Genomic DNA, 14,101 nt, shown 5'->3' on the forward strand with positions numbered 1-14,101 from the left:
TCTCTCTCTCATATTTACAGGCGTTACCATCTTTCTTTGAATCGCACATACGATTGATGTAGTTCTTGTAATCCAACATTTTTATGATTGCAAAACGTCACCAGAGATAGATCGAAATTTAGATTACAGAAAATATTATCAATCGGATCTCTAGTGAGTTTTTGATTAACTGGATATCCTCTTTATTCAGCCAAAACCATTTGTTTTCCAGCTGCCGAAATCTGATTCGACAAAAAAACAGGAGAGAAATGCAATTCTTCTGAGGGTCAGAGATCAGTCCGTCGCCGCCGTTGCCGACGGCGTCGGGAAATAACGGCCACGTGATGTACGTGTTCAATAGGAATGGGATATGTCTTCTTTACAGGGAATGGAATCGCCCTCTGCATACCCTTAATGCCCAGCAGGATCACAAGCTGATGTTCGGTCTGCTTTTCTCCCTCAAATCCTTGACTGCGAAAATGGATCCCACTAGGTTTGATTTTCTTGTCCAAGTTTTTGTACTCAGACAAATTATGTTTGTTGGAGTGTTTTGATTTTCATAGGAACGTAAAATTCTCGTTGTAAGTGCAACTGAGTTGTTGAAGAAACTTTAGATCCAACCCAAAACCAATATATTGCCAATGAGTGGAGAGATCTGTCGTGTTATTAAGTGGTCTCCCATTCCGTACCAAAGCAATGTGTGATTATTCTCTAACACCCCCTCATGTGCAGCGGCATTTATGTTGGTCACGTGTAGCCACTTTTTGGTTTTAATTTGGGATGGAATGAACCTGCTCTGATACCATGTGAAAACTTTATATCCAACATAAAATGAATTGAGAATGAGTAGAGAGAGGTCTCTCGTGATTAAGTGATCTTCCATTCCGTACCAAAGCAATGGGGGACTATTCTCTAACAGTTGTCACATAAAACAAAATATGGGATTCTTGGTTAGCTCGAGTGGTAAGAAGGGAGCACAACTCTCTAGTTCGACTCCCCCTAATATGGAAAATCCTTTGAGCCACCCTCTCTTCAATCAAAAGCTCGAGCAAATGGCTGTCATAGGGTGCCCTGGATTACGGTGCGGCAATGCAACCTAAGGTTGCAGTTGGAGGGGCTCGGGTTTTTAAACGAAAGAAATTGGGTTTGATGCACTCATTAAAATAAACCGGAGACGAGCAGTGACGGAGCTGCATCCTTATTCACCTGGTTTGATAGATAACAAATGGATAGAATGTTATTGGATATACTGCACTTGGTTTTAATGCCTAATGTGGTAGGTAAGATCCTTTCTGTAAAAAAAATTTGAATGTTTCATGGAATGCCCAAACCTTAGTTGCAGGATCCTTCTATTTGGGCGAAGAATCGGCCCTGGATCCTCGGTCCCGTGCTTCTAGACAGAATCTAGCTCCCATTTAGCAAGGAGCGCGCTCCCAACTAGGATTGAACCTCTCAAGCATATGAATCGCAATAGAAACAAAAGAAGTACAAAGCAAGAGAAAATATGTAAAACCATTGATACTAGAAACACATGAACTCAAACATTAACCATTTCTATGTATATATGTTACTATGCATGTTTTATAATACATTAACTCAAACCTTAACCATAAATGAATGCAAATTTATGTTTTCAAGCCAAATAGAATGTTAACTCTGTTATATATGCATCTGTGTTTTAAATATATACAATATAAAAAATATATACATTCTAAAAAATATATACATAGGCGCTCCCAACCTTAGGAACTTCTAGGTGCCTCCGCTCCCCAGCACCCGCTCCTGGCCCAAACACGGTTTTCATCATTTTGTCGCATAGGTTGCTCTATAGCTGTGCTTCAAATTGCAAGTATTTAGTATTCTCTATATGAGTACTTTGTTTTGAGATGGATTAAAAATTTCGTGGCATCAGTTTGGGTGCTAGACGAGGAGTGAAGTTTCATAATCCTTTCATTTTCAAAACTTGTTAGGATCTGGGGCCTTTTCTTCATTGATACGTCAATGCTGTGCCTGTGATTTTGTTAATGAACTTTGTTCAAATTAATTGTTAGGTGATCATTGTTTAATCTTTTGGGTAGTGTGGACAAAGGAAATCTTGGGGTGCCTCAGTTACCTGGACAAGGGTGTTCATTTCACAGTTTTCGAACCAATACTTACAAACTGAGTTTTATGGAGAGTCCATCTGGGATAAAGGTCAGTGAGTTTCATGTTGATTATGATGTCTTATCTTGCTACCGTTTATAGGGGAAGGTAGAATCTCAAATTTCAGTGGGGCTGTAATGTGCTCATTCTTGAGAAAGATTTCCATTTTGGGGTGTTTAATGTTTCTGTGAAAGTACGACTCCTAGTGAATTATGTTGAGCTCCCAAATATGGATTTTGACTCTCACATGAAGCGGTTATATAGTGGAAGTCTTTGAAATTGCGCTCCTACGAACGTTACGTGATGTACTCAGTGCAATGGGGAGCCTATACCCTGGTTATCTTAGACGGTGGCTGAACTGGATAAAGGCTTATGCTCATTCAGATATATTGGTTGGGCATGACAAGTTAGTCCCTAACCGATAGAGTTTCTCTCCCCAAATCATGTGGGTCTTTTCACCGCCCACCGTACAGTAATTTTAAAATAATTTTTCGAGTGGCCATGTGAAAAATCAGCTCAATCGCATAAGCGTAGTTGCTTGATCATCCTGTATTGTTTTTGCCCTTATGGAATATTTTTTTCCCCAAATTACTTCGGCCCTTCCTATTCAGATAAGAGACGAGAGGACAGTACAGATGAGTTACAAATGCCTAAGAAGAGAAGGCAAGGGTCACAAGGACTGCAGTTGATGTCGATTATCAGAAGAAAAAAAAACTGCCTGCAGTTGAAGCATAATTTTACCTAATTCATTCGTCCAGTCTCTCCCTTTGACCTTTATCAAACTTATTTGAGGCTTTACTGGCACGGATTGCCCCAAACTGCGGAAGAGAGTGAATATATTGATGTCAACGTATCAAGCAGAAGAAGATCAGCTCTGTTTGCCCTTATGGAACTTCGGGAAATTACCAGCCCGTCCTGTTTTTTTGTTGGGGTTCCTTCCGAACCCCTTTTTGTAGTGTGTATCCCGTCCCCTTTCTTGAGATGCTTTTACATTTGTGCCCTTATAACTTTTTACACCCCCAGAATTCACACCTCTCTCAAGAATTCACACCACCCAGAATTCACACCCCAATAACTCACACCTCCAGAATTCACATCCATTTGCAAGAATCACACCCCCGAATTCACATCCCTTTGCAGAACTCACACCATTTTGCAAGAATTCACACCCTTTTGTAGAATTTACCTTTTGCACTATTCATATCCCTAGAATTCACATCTTTGAAAAAAGACACAATTAACTTCCAAATAAAGAATTCACATGTTTGGAAAAGACAAAATTCACACCAAAATAAAGAATTCACACCTTAAAAAAGACAAAATTCACATCTCATACTTTTCACATTCCCAAATTAAGAATTCACACATACAATTCACAATCAAAATAGCCCAGTCTACAAATTCACACTTTTGCAAAATTCATATATCTTTTCAGAATTCACACCTCCATAATTTACACCATTTTGTTGATTCTGTCTTTTTGAACATGTGAATTTTGTATTTTGGGACATGTGAATTCTGCATTTTGGGACATGATTCACATCTCCAAATAAAGAATTCACACATGTTTTAATTAACAACTTACAAAATTTGTAATTTAAGCAAAAGCATAACACTCAAATTAAAAAACAAACTGACTTTGAAAAAGAAACAAAAGGAATTTATGAGAATTAACACTTTTTCCGTCAAAATGTACCCAAGGCCTTCCGCTTGCCAAATTCCAAACAGATTCCTCGTCTTCTTCTGCAAATCGACTGGAGACAAGGCCAAAGAACTTTCAGATGTGGCCGTGGGCATTTCATCATAATCCTATCTTCTATTGAGCGACGACGAGCCATGGCTAGGAAAGGGCTTGTGAGAAGGAAGAAGTCACCTGTGCAGAAGGAATGGAATAAAAATGGAACGAACGTCAGTACGACAATCTCCTCCGTCGATAACGCCTTGGTTGACGAGTTGAAGAAGCTCCAAGTCGCCCAGGTGGAGCAGCATGATGGCATGACATCTCGATTGTGTAAAAATTATTCAAATTAATAGAATAATTCGAGATCGTGAGTTTTTCTGTTGAGATCTGAGGTTGTGATATATAGGTTCAATCCCACCATATTTTAGTACTCTAAAATTAAAACGAGATAGGGCACAACCTCATTCATTCTCCCTTCCATTCAGTGACCAAAAAGTGACTAGTAAAACGAATATAACTATTGCGTTTCTGGAGAATGATTGAATCATGTCAAATTATGATCTACCAACATTCCTCAATCTATTTATCTGAATTATAGACCATCCAGGTGAGAGATACGGTATGTTAGATCTAGGAAGGTATACGTCTCCCCATTATGCCAAGGCTTATTAATTTGCTGCCTTTAACCTCTCTTTTTTGGATAAGTAAATTTATATAACCGAAAGCGAAACCAAACTACACGATCACCGGGGCATCCCCTGAACAAAGAAAAGCAACTACAAAAAAACCACACTGCACCAAATTACCGATGAGAACCTATACACAACCTCAGGCTACCTTTAACCTTAGTTCTTCATTCCCTTCATTTACCAACTTCCTCCATAGCTTCCAAATCATGTGTCCTCTGCCTCCTTCAATGCAAGCCCACAATGCCAATGAATTTCAAGAGAAGAAAGGGGGGAAAACAGTCCTTCTATGCAGATCACATTTGTCATGGTATCCTATGCATCTTGATCACTTGATCAGCAAGATGCCATTTGCAAAAAAAAAAGTGCATTGTTTTATAAAGAGTTGTCCAATTTGTAAAACTATGTATTTTTGAACATCATGTATGTAAGCTTAGGTCTACGATTATGTATTTCACATTTCTCATCTCATTCAGAAAAAGTCAAACTTTGCTGGTACATTCCAAACACTCTTGAACTCTGATTTGCAGGTGGTTTGAACTATTAAAAAGTTAATTGAATTTAAACTATAACACAAAGAGTTTGGATTCAAAATTATTTGTACATCGAAAGATATGACCATTTTCTTTGCAATGGTGAGGCGATTGTACTCAAGGTAGTGGCATCAATACATGAGGGGTAATGCGGTTATCAAATGATGGTGGTGATGGTGGTTTAGGAGTTGTAGTGGTCAAGTGATATTGTTGGTGGTATGGACACCAAAATTTAGTTTCTTAAATGTATAAGCCCTGTGTATTAGGCGAATCTCCATGATAAAGCAGTTTTGTGTTGCTCGATGAAGTGTAAAAAGCCCTATAAACTCTCTGAAGCCCTTTAGAAATGAACGAAGGCCTTAGAACTAGGAATGAGATTACCGAAGGGAACATAGAATCAATGGAAGGGCATGAAAACATGTTTTAGCGGCTCCGATGATCTTTGAAATGGTCTACTTTCGACAAACCAAAAATCTATTATAATTATGGGTCAATCCCACCATATTTTAGTAATCTAAATACACTCTTTTTCTAGATAAAATAGGTTTCAATCTGGTTTAAAGTTAGTGTGATTCAATGATTTTTCCAAAATAATTTTTTTTTTTGATCTGTTGAGGGTAAAACTGTCCTATCCTTTGGTGTATAAATAATTTTGGAGTAAAACTAATTTGGTTAGAAATTAGGCTAGACAAGCTTTTCAAAGGTTCAAACCACATCCAAATCGGAGTTTGGGAGTGTCTATGGAAAGATCGCAAAGTTTGGTTGGTTTTGAAATTCCTAAGATTCGCCCGGGCGCAGGGGATTGCGCCTGGGGAGCATGGTGCGCTTGGGGCACATTAGGGCTCCACAATTGCTCAAATTTTGCGGATTTGTGCCGGACACTCCCTAACTCCAATTTTTGCAAGGTTTGAACAGTTAAAAAGCTCGTTAAGTCTACTTTCTAACCTAAGTAGTTTGAATCTTAAAATATTTGTGCAACAATAGACATCACCAATTTTCCCTGAGTAAGTCGAAAAGTAAATCATTTAAGTAAAGAGCTTGCGTCTCTCTCATCTTAAATCCGATAAAGACCTATTATATATTGATAAAAAGAATTTTCAATGTATTAAAAGATAGTGAAATCCAATCACAACAATAATTGTGTTTAACTTATGAAAAGTTGGTAGTATAATTAGACCACTACAAAGATCATCGGAGCGGAACCACCACTCCGCCACCCTCACTTCACCACGAACATCATTTCACCACCACTACCACCGCATTTCCATTTTGCTACCACCATTGAAACCACACCTCAACCCTACTGGCTCTACATTAATTTAACCCTACCACTACTTCAACGCAATGAAACTCCACCACGACTACTACACCTCCACATGCACCATCATTTTGGCACCACATAATCACCACCCCTCCACTCCTCCACCACAGCCACTATTGAGGCGCCACAGAAGGGGTGGGTTCTAAGCTACAAATCTTGGATTCAAAATTATTTTTACATCAAAAGATATGACCATTTTCTTCGCAATTGTGAGGTTCTTGTACTTCAGGTAGTGGCATCAATAATTGTGGGGTAATGCGGTTATCAAATGATGGTGGTTTGGGAGGTTGTAGAGGTCAAGTGATAATGTCGGTGGTATGGACACCAAAATTTGGTTTCTTAAATATATAAGTATTGTGTATTAGGCGAATCCCAATGATAAAGCTGGTTTGTGTTTTTTGATGAAGTGTAAAAAGCCCTGTAAATTCTCTCGAGCTCTTCATAAATGAACGAATGCCTTAGAACTAGGAATGCGAGTACTCAATGGAACACAGTATCAGTGGAAGAGCATGAAAACATGTTTTAGCCTTAGTGGCTCCGATTATCTTTGAATTGTTCTACTTTCGACAAACTTTCAATAAACCGAAATCTATTATTTTTATGGTTCAATTCCACCATATTTTAGAAATCTAAATACCCTCTTTATCCACATAAAATAGGTTTTAATATGGTTTGAGGTTAGTATGATTCATTGATTTTTCACAAATTATTTATTTTTTTGATCTGTTTAGGGTAAAATTGTCCAATCCTTTGGTGTATAAATAATATTTGAGTAAAACTAATTTGCTTAGAAATTAGGCTAGACAAGTTTTTCAACGGTTCAAACCATGTCCAAATCGAAGTTCGGGAGTGTCTGTGGCAAAAATCGCAAAATTTGGTTGGTTTTTAAATACCTAAGATGCGCCCGAGCGCAATGGATGGCGCCTGGGGAGCATGGTATTGCGCCTAGGGCGCATTAAGGTTCTACAATTGCTCAAACTTTACGGGTATGTCCCGAACTCCAATTTTTGCAAGGTTTGAACCGTTAAAAAGCTCGTTAAGTCTACTTCTAACTCAAGTAGTTTGAATCTTAAAATATTTGTGCAACAGTAGACATTCACCAATTTACCCTCAGTAAGTCGAAAAGTAAATCATGCAAGTAAAGAGCTCGCATCTCCCTTAACTTAAATCCGATTAAGACCTATTATATACTCCTTCCGTCCCTTTATTATGGTCCAGTATTCCATTTTGGGCTGTCCCTTAATAAGTGTCCATTTGGTAAAGTTAGTGGGTAAAAGTTGGTATATTGTCTATTTTGTCCCTAAAAGTAGATTCCATTTTGAAAAGTTAGTGAGTAAAAAGTGTAATGATGATGGGTAAGTAGGGAAAGTAGAGGAAAAAGTTGATGTGAAAGGTATAATGATGATGTTTTTTTAATAAGTTGGAGTTACGAAGTAGGACATTTAAAAAGGGACGGAGGGAGTATTTATAAAAAGAATTTTTGATGTATTATAATATGGAAAAATCCAATCATAAAAACAATAGTGTTTAACTTACAAAAAGTTGGTAGTATAAGTAAACCACTACAAAGATCATCAGACCCCTCCGCCACCCTCATTTCACCACCAATATCACTTCACTACCTCAACCACCGCACTTCCACTCTGCTACCACCATTGACCACACACCTCAACCCTACCCGCTCTACATTCTTTTAACCTTACCACCACTTCAATGCCATGACTATCACTCCTCCACTGCCCGACATTGAAATCCACCACGACTACTACACCTCCACCAGCACCATCATTTTGGCACCACATAATCACCGCCCCTCCAGTCCACCACCATAGCCACAATTGAGGCGCCACAGAAGGGGTGGGTTCAGAGATACAAATCTTGTATTCAAAATTATTTGTACATCAACAGATATGACCATTTTCTTCGCAATTGTGAGGTGATTGTACTTGAGGTAGTGGCATCAATACTTGAGGGATAATGTGGTTATCAAATGATAGTGGTGATTGTGGTTTGGGAGTTGTAGAGGTCAAGTGATATTGTTGGTGGTATGGACACCAAAATTTGGTTCCTTAAATGTATAAGCCCTGTGTATTAGGCGAATCCCGATGATAAAGCTGGTTTGTGTTGTTTGATGAAGTGTAAAAAGCCCTATAAATTCTCTAGAGTTTTTAAGAAATGAACGAATGCCTTATAAAAAGGAATGCGAGTACTGAATGGAACATAGAATCAGTGGAAGGGCATGAAAACATGTTTTAGCCTTAGTGGCTTCGATGATCTTTGAATTGTTCTATTTTCGACCAACTTTCGAAAAACCAAAATCTATTATTTTGATGGTTCAATCCAATTGTATTTTAGAAATCTAAATACTATCTTAATTCATATAAAATAGGTTTCAATTTGGCTTAAAGTTAGTGTGATTCAATGATTTTTCCTAAATAATTTATCTTCTTGATATGTTGAGGGTAAAATTATCCAATCCTTTGGTGTATAAAATATATTTGAGTAAAAAAAATTTTTTTAGAAATTTGGCTTGACAAGCTTTTCAACGGTTCAAACCACGTCGAAATCAAAGTTCGGTTGTGTCTGTGGCAAAATCGCAAAGTTTGGTTTGTTTTGAAATCAATAAGATGCGCCCGGGCGCAATGGATGTCGCCTGGGGAGCATGGTATTGCGCCTGGACCGCATTAAGGCCCCACAATTGCTCAAACTTTTCGGGTATATTCCGAACACTCCCGAACTCCACTTTTTGCAAGGTTTGAACCGCTGAAAAGCTCGTTAAGTCTACTTTCTAACCCAAGTAATTTGAATCTAAAAATATTTGTGTAACAATAGACATGACCAATTTACACTGAGTAAGTCGAAAAATAAATCATTCAAGTAAAGAGCTCGCATCTCCCTCATCTTAAATCCGATAAAGACCTATTATATATTGACAAAAAGAATTTTCAATGTATTAAAAGATGGCGAAATACAATCATAACAACAATAGTGTTTAACTTATGCAAAGTTGGTAGTATAAGTAGACCACTAGAAAGATCATCAGAGCGCCACCACCTCTATGCCACCCTCACTTCACCACCAACATCACCTCACCTCCTCAAAACCGCACTTCCACTTCCAACCACCATTGACCCCACACCTCAACCCTACCCGCTCTACATTTATTTAACCCTACCACCCCTTCAATGCTATGGCTATCACTCCTCCACTTCTCCACATTGAAATTCACCACGACTGCTACACCTCCACCAGCACCATTGTTTTGGCACCACGTAATCAACGCACCTCCACTCCAGCACCATAACCACAATTTAGGCGCCACAGAAGGGGTGGGTTCAAAGATACAAATCTTGTATTCAAAATAATTTGTACATCGAGAGATATGACCATTTTCTTCGCAATTGTGAGGTGATTGTACTTGAGGTAGTGGCATAAATACTTGTTGGCTAATGCGGTTATCAAATGATGGTGGTGATGGTGGTTTGGGAGTTGTAGAGGTCAAGCGATATTGATGGCAGAATGGACACACAAATTTGGTTTCTTAAATTTATAAGCCTTGTGCATATGGCGAATCCCGATTATAAAGCTGGTTTGTGTTGTTTGATGAAGTGTAAAAAGCCCTATAAATTCTCTGGAGCTCTTTAGAAATGAATGAATGCCATAGAACTAGGAATGCGAGTACTGAATGGAACATAGAATCAGTGGAAAAGCATGAAAACATGTTTTAGTCTTGGTGGCTCCGATGATCTTGGAATTGTTCTACTTTTGACCAACTTTTGAAAAACAAAAATCTATTATTTTTAAGGTTCAATGCCACCATATTTTAGAAATCTAAATACCCTATTGCTCCATATCAAATAGGTTTCAATCGGGTTTAAAGTTAGTGTGATTCAATGATTTTTCCAAAATAATTTATCTTTTTGATCTGTTGAGGGTAAAAATGTCTAATCCTTTGGTGTATAAATAATATTTGAGTAAAACTAATTTGGTTAGAAATTAATCTAGACAAGCTTTTCAACGGTTCAAACCACATCCAAATCGGAGTCTGGGAATGTCTGTGACAAAATCGCAAAGTTTGGTTGGTTTTGAAATCCATAAGATGCGCCCGTACGCAATGGATGGTGCTTGGGGAGCATTTTTTTCTGCGCCTGGGGCTTGTTAAGGCTCAAAAATTGCTCAAACTTTTCGGGTATGTTCCGAACACTCCCGAACTCCAGTTTTTGCAAGGTTTGAACCATTAAAAAGTTCGTTTAGTCTATTTTCTAACACAAGTAGTTTGAATATTAAAATATTTGTGCAACAATAGACACGACAAATTTACCCTCAGTAAGTCGAAAAGTAAATCATTCACGTAAAGAGCTCGCATTTTCCTCATCTTAAATCCGATAAAGACCTATTATATATTAATAAAAAGAATTTTCATTGTAGTAAAAGATGGTGAAATACATGTACAATCATAACAATAGTAGTGTTTAACTTATGAAAACTAGGTAATATAAGTAGACCACTACAAAGATCATTGGAGCGCCACCATCCCTCTGCCACCCTCACTTCACCACCATCTTTTCTCCACCACTACCACCGCACTTCCACTTTGCTTCCACCATTGACACCACACCACAGCCTTACCCGCTCTACATTCATTTAACCCTACCACCACTTCAATGCCATGATTATCACTGCTCCACATGGAACTCCACCACGACTACTACACCTCCATCAACACCTTCATTTTTGCACCACGTAATCAACGCATCTCCACTCCACCACCATAGCCACTTTTGAGGCGCCAGAGAAGGGGTGGGGGATCTGAGATACAAAGCTTGGATTGAAAATTATTTGCACATCAAAAGATACGACCATTTTCTTCGCAATTGTGAGGTGATTGTACTTGAGGTAGTGGCATAAATACTTGTGGGCTAATGCAGTTATCAAATGATGGTAATGATGGTGGTTTCGGAGTTGTAGAGGTCAAGTGATGTTGTTGGCGGAATGGACACAAAAATTTGGTTTCTTAAATGTATAAGCCTTGTGTGTGGCGAATCCCGATGATAAAGATGGTTTGTGTTGTTTGATGAAGTGTAAAAAGCCCTATAAATTCTCTGGAGCTCTTTAGAAATGAATGAATGCCTTAGAACTAGGAATGCGAGTACTGAATGGAACGTAGAATAAGTGGAAGGGCAAGAAAAAATGCTTTAGACTTTGGGGCTCCGATGATCTTTTAATTGTTCAACTTTCGACCAACTTTCAATAAACAAAAATGAGTTATTTTTATGATTCAATCCAACCATATTTTAGAAATCTAAATACCCTCTTTATCCATATAAAATAGGTTTCAATTTGGATTAAAGTTGGTGTGCTTCAATGATTTTTCCAAAATAATTTATCTTTTTGATCAGTTGAGGGTAAAATTGTCCAATCCATTGGTATATAAATAATAATTTAGTAAAACTAATTTGATTAGAAATTAGGCTAGGCAAGCTTTTCAACGGTTCAAACCACATCCATATCGGAGTTCAGGAGTGTCTGTGGCAAAATCGCAAAGTTTGGTTGGTATTTGAAATCCATAAAATGCGCCCGGGCGCAAGGGATGGCGCCTGGGGAGCGTGGTATTGCGCCTGGGGCGCATTGAGGCTCCACAATTGCTCAAACTTTTCGGGTATTTTCCGATCACTCCTGAACTCCGATTTTTACAAGGTTTGAACCTTTAAAAAGCTCGTTAAGTCTACTTTCTAACCCAAGTACTTTGAATATTAAAATATTTGTGCAACAATTGACACGACAAATTTACCCTCAGTAAGTCAAAAAGTAAATCATTCAAGTAAAGAGCTCGCATCTTCCTCATCTTAAATTCGATAAAAACCTAATATATATTGATAAAAAGAATTTTCAATGTATTAAAAGATGGTGAAATACAATCATAACAACAGTTGTGTTTAACTTATGAAAAGTTGGTAATATAAGTAGACCACTACAAAGATCATCGGAGCGCCACCACCGCTCCGCCACCATCACTTCACCACCAACATATTTTCTCCACCACTACCACCGCAATTAAACTTTGCTTCCACTATTGACACCACACCTCAACCTTTCTTCCTCTATATTCATTTAACCCTACCACCACTTCAATGCCATGATTATCACTCCTCCACTGCTCCACACGGAACTCCACCACAACTACTACACCTCCATTAGCACCTTTATTTTCACACCACGTAATCAATGCACCTCCACTCCACCACCATAGCAGAAGGGGTGGGATCTGATATACAAAGCTTGGATTGAAAATTATTTGTACATCAAAAGATATGACTATTTTCTTCCCAATTGTGAGGTGAATGTACTTGAGGTAGTGGCAAAAATACTTGTGGGGAAATGCAGTTATCAAATGATGGTGGTGATGGTGGTTTGGGAGCTGCAGTGGTTAAGTGATGTTGTTGGCAGAATGGACACAAAAATATCGTTTCTTAAATGTATATATAAGCCTTGTGTATGAGGTGAATTCCGGTGATAAAGCTGGTTTGTGTTGTTTGATGAAGTGTTAAAAGCCCTATAAGTTCTTTGGAGCCCTTTAGAAATGAACGAATGCCTTAGAACTAGGAATGCGAGTACTGAATGGAACATAGATTCAGTGGAAGTGCACGAAAACATGTTTCAGCCTTAGTGGCTCCGATGATCTTTGAATTGTTCTACTTTCGACCAATTTTCGAAAAGCAAAAATCCGTTGTTTTTATTTTCAATGGCACAGTATTTTAGAAATCTAAATACCAACTTGCTCCATATAAAATAAGTTTCAATCTGGTATAAAGTTAGTGTGATTCAATAATTTTTCCAAAATAATTTATCTTTTTGATTTGTTGGGGGTAAAATTGTCCAATCCTTTGGTATATAAATAATATTTGAGTAAAACTAATTTGGTTAGGAATTAGGCTAGACAAGCTTTTCAACGTTTGGAACCACGTCCATATAAGAGTTCGGGAGTGTCTGTGGCAAAATCGCTAAAGTTTGGTTGGTTTGGAAATCCATAAGACGCGCCCGGGCACAAGGAATGGCGCCTGGGGGGCATGGTATTGCGCCTGGGATGCATTGAGGCTCCACAATTGCTTAAACTTTTCGGGTATGTTCCGAACACTACCGAACTCCAATTTTTGCAAGGTTTGAACCGTTAAAAAGCTCGTTAAGTCTACTTTCTAACCCAAGTAGTTTGAATCTTAAAATATTTGTGCCACAATAGGCACGACAAATTAACCCTCAGTAAGTCGAAAAGTAAATCATTCAAGTAAAGAGCTCACATCTCCCTCATCTTAAATTCGATAAAGACCTATTATAGATTGATAAAAAGAATTTTCATTGCATTAAAAGATGGTGAAATACAATCATAACAAAAGTTGTGTTTAACTTATGAAAAGATGGAAATATAAGTAGACCACTACAAAGATCATCGGAGAGCCACCACCCCTCCGCCACCCTCACTTCACCACCAACATCTTTTCTCCGCCACTACCACCGCACTTCCACTTTGCTTCCACCATTGACATTACACCTCAACCTTACCCGCTCTACATTTATTTAACCCTCCACCACTTCAATGCCATGATTATCACTCCTCCACTGCTCCACATGGATCTCCACCACAACTAATAAACCTCCATTAACACCTTTATTTTCACACCACGTAATCAACGCACCTCCACTCCACCACCATAGCCACATTTGAGGCCCCATAGAAGGGGTGGGATCTTAGATACAAAGCTTG

The 14,101-nt window shown here is 38.4% G+C and overlaps 1 pseudogene; it reads left to right on the plus strand.

The window, feature by feature from the left end:
- Positions 1–248: 248 nt before the first annotated feature.
- On the plus strand, positions 249–2,960 carry LOC131324130 (uncharacterized; annotated as a pseudogene).
- The last annotated feature ends 11,141 nt before the right edge of the window (positions 2,961–14,101 follow it).

This window comes from Rhododendron vialii, chromosome 4a (genome assembly GCF_030253575.1).
Source record: "Rhododendron vialii isolate Sample 1 chromosome 4a, ASM3025357v1".
Lineage (NCBI taxonomy): Eukaryota > Viridiplantae > Streptophyta > Magnoliopsida > Ericales > Ericaceae > Rhododendron > Rhododendron vialii.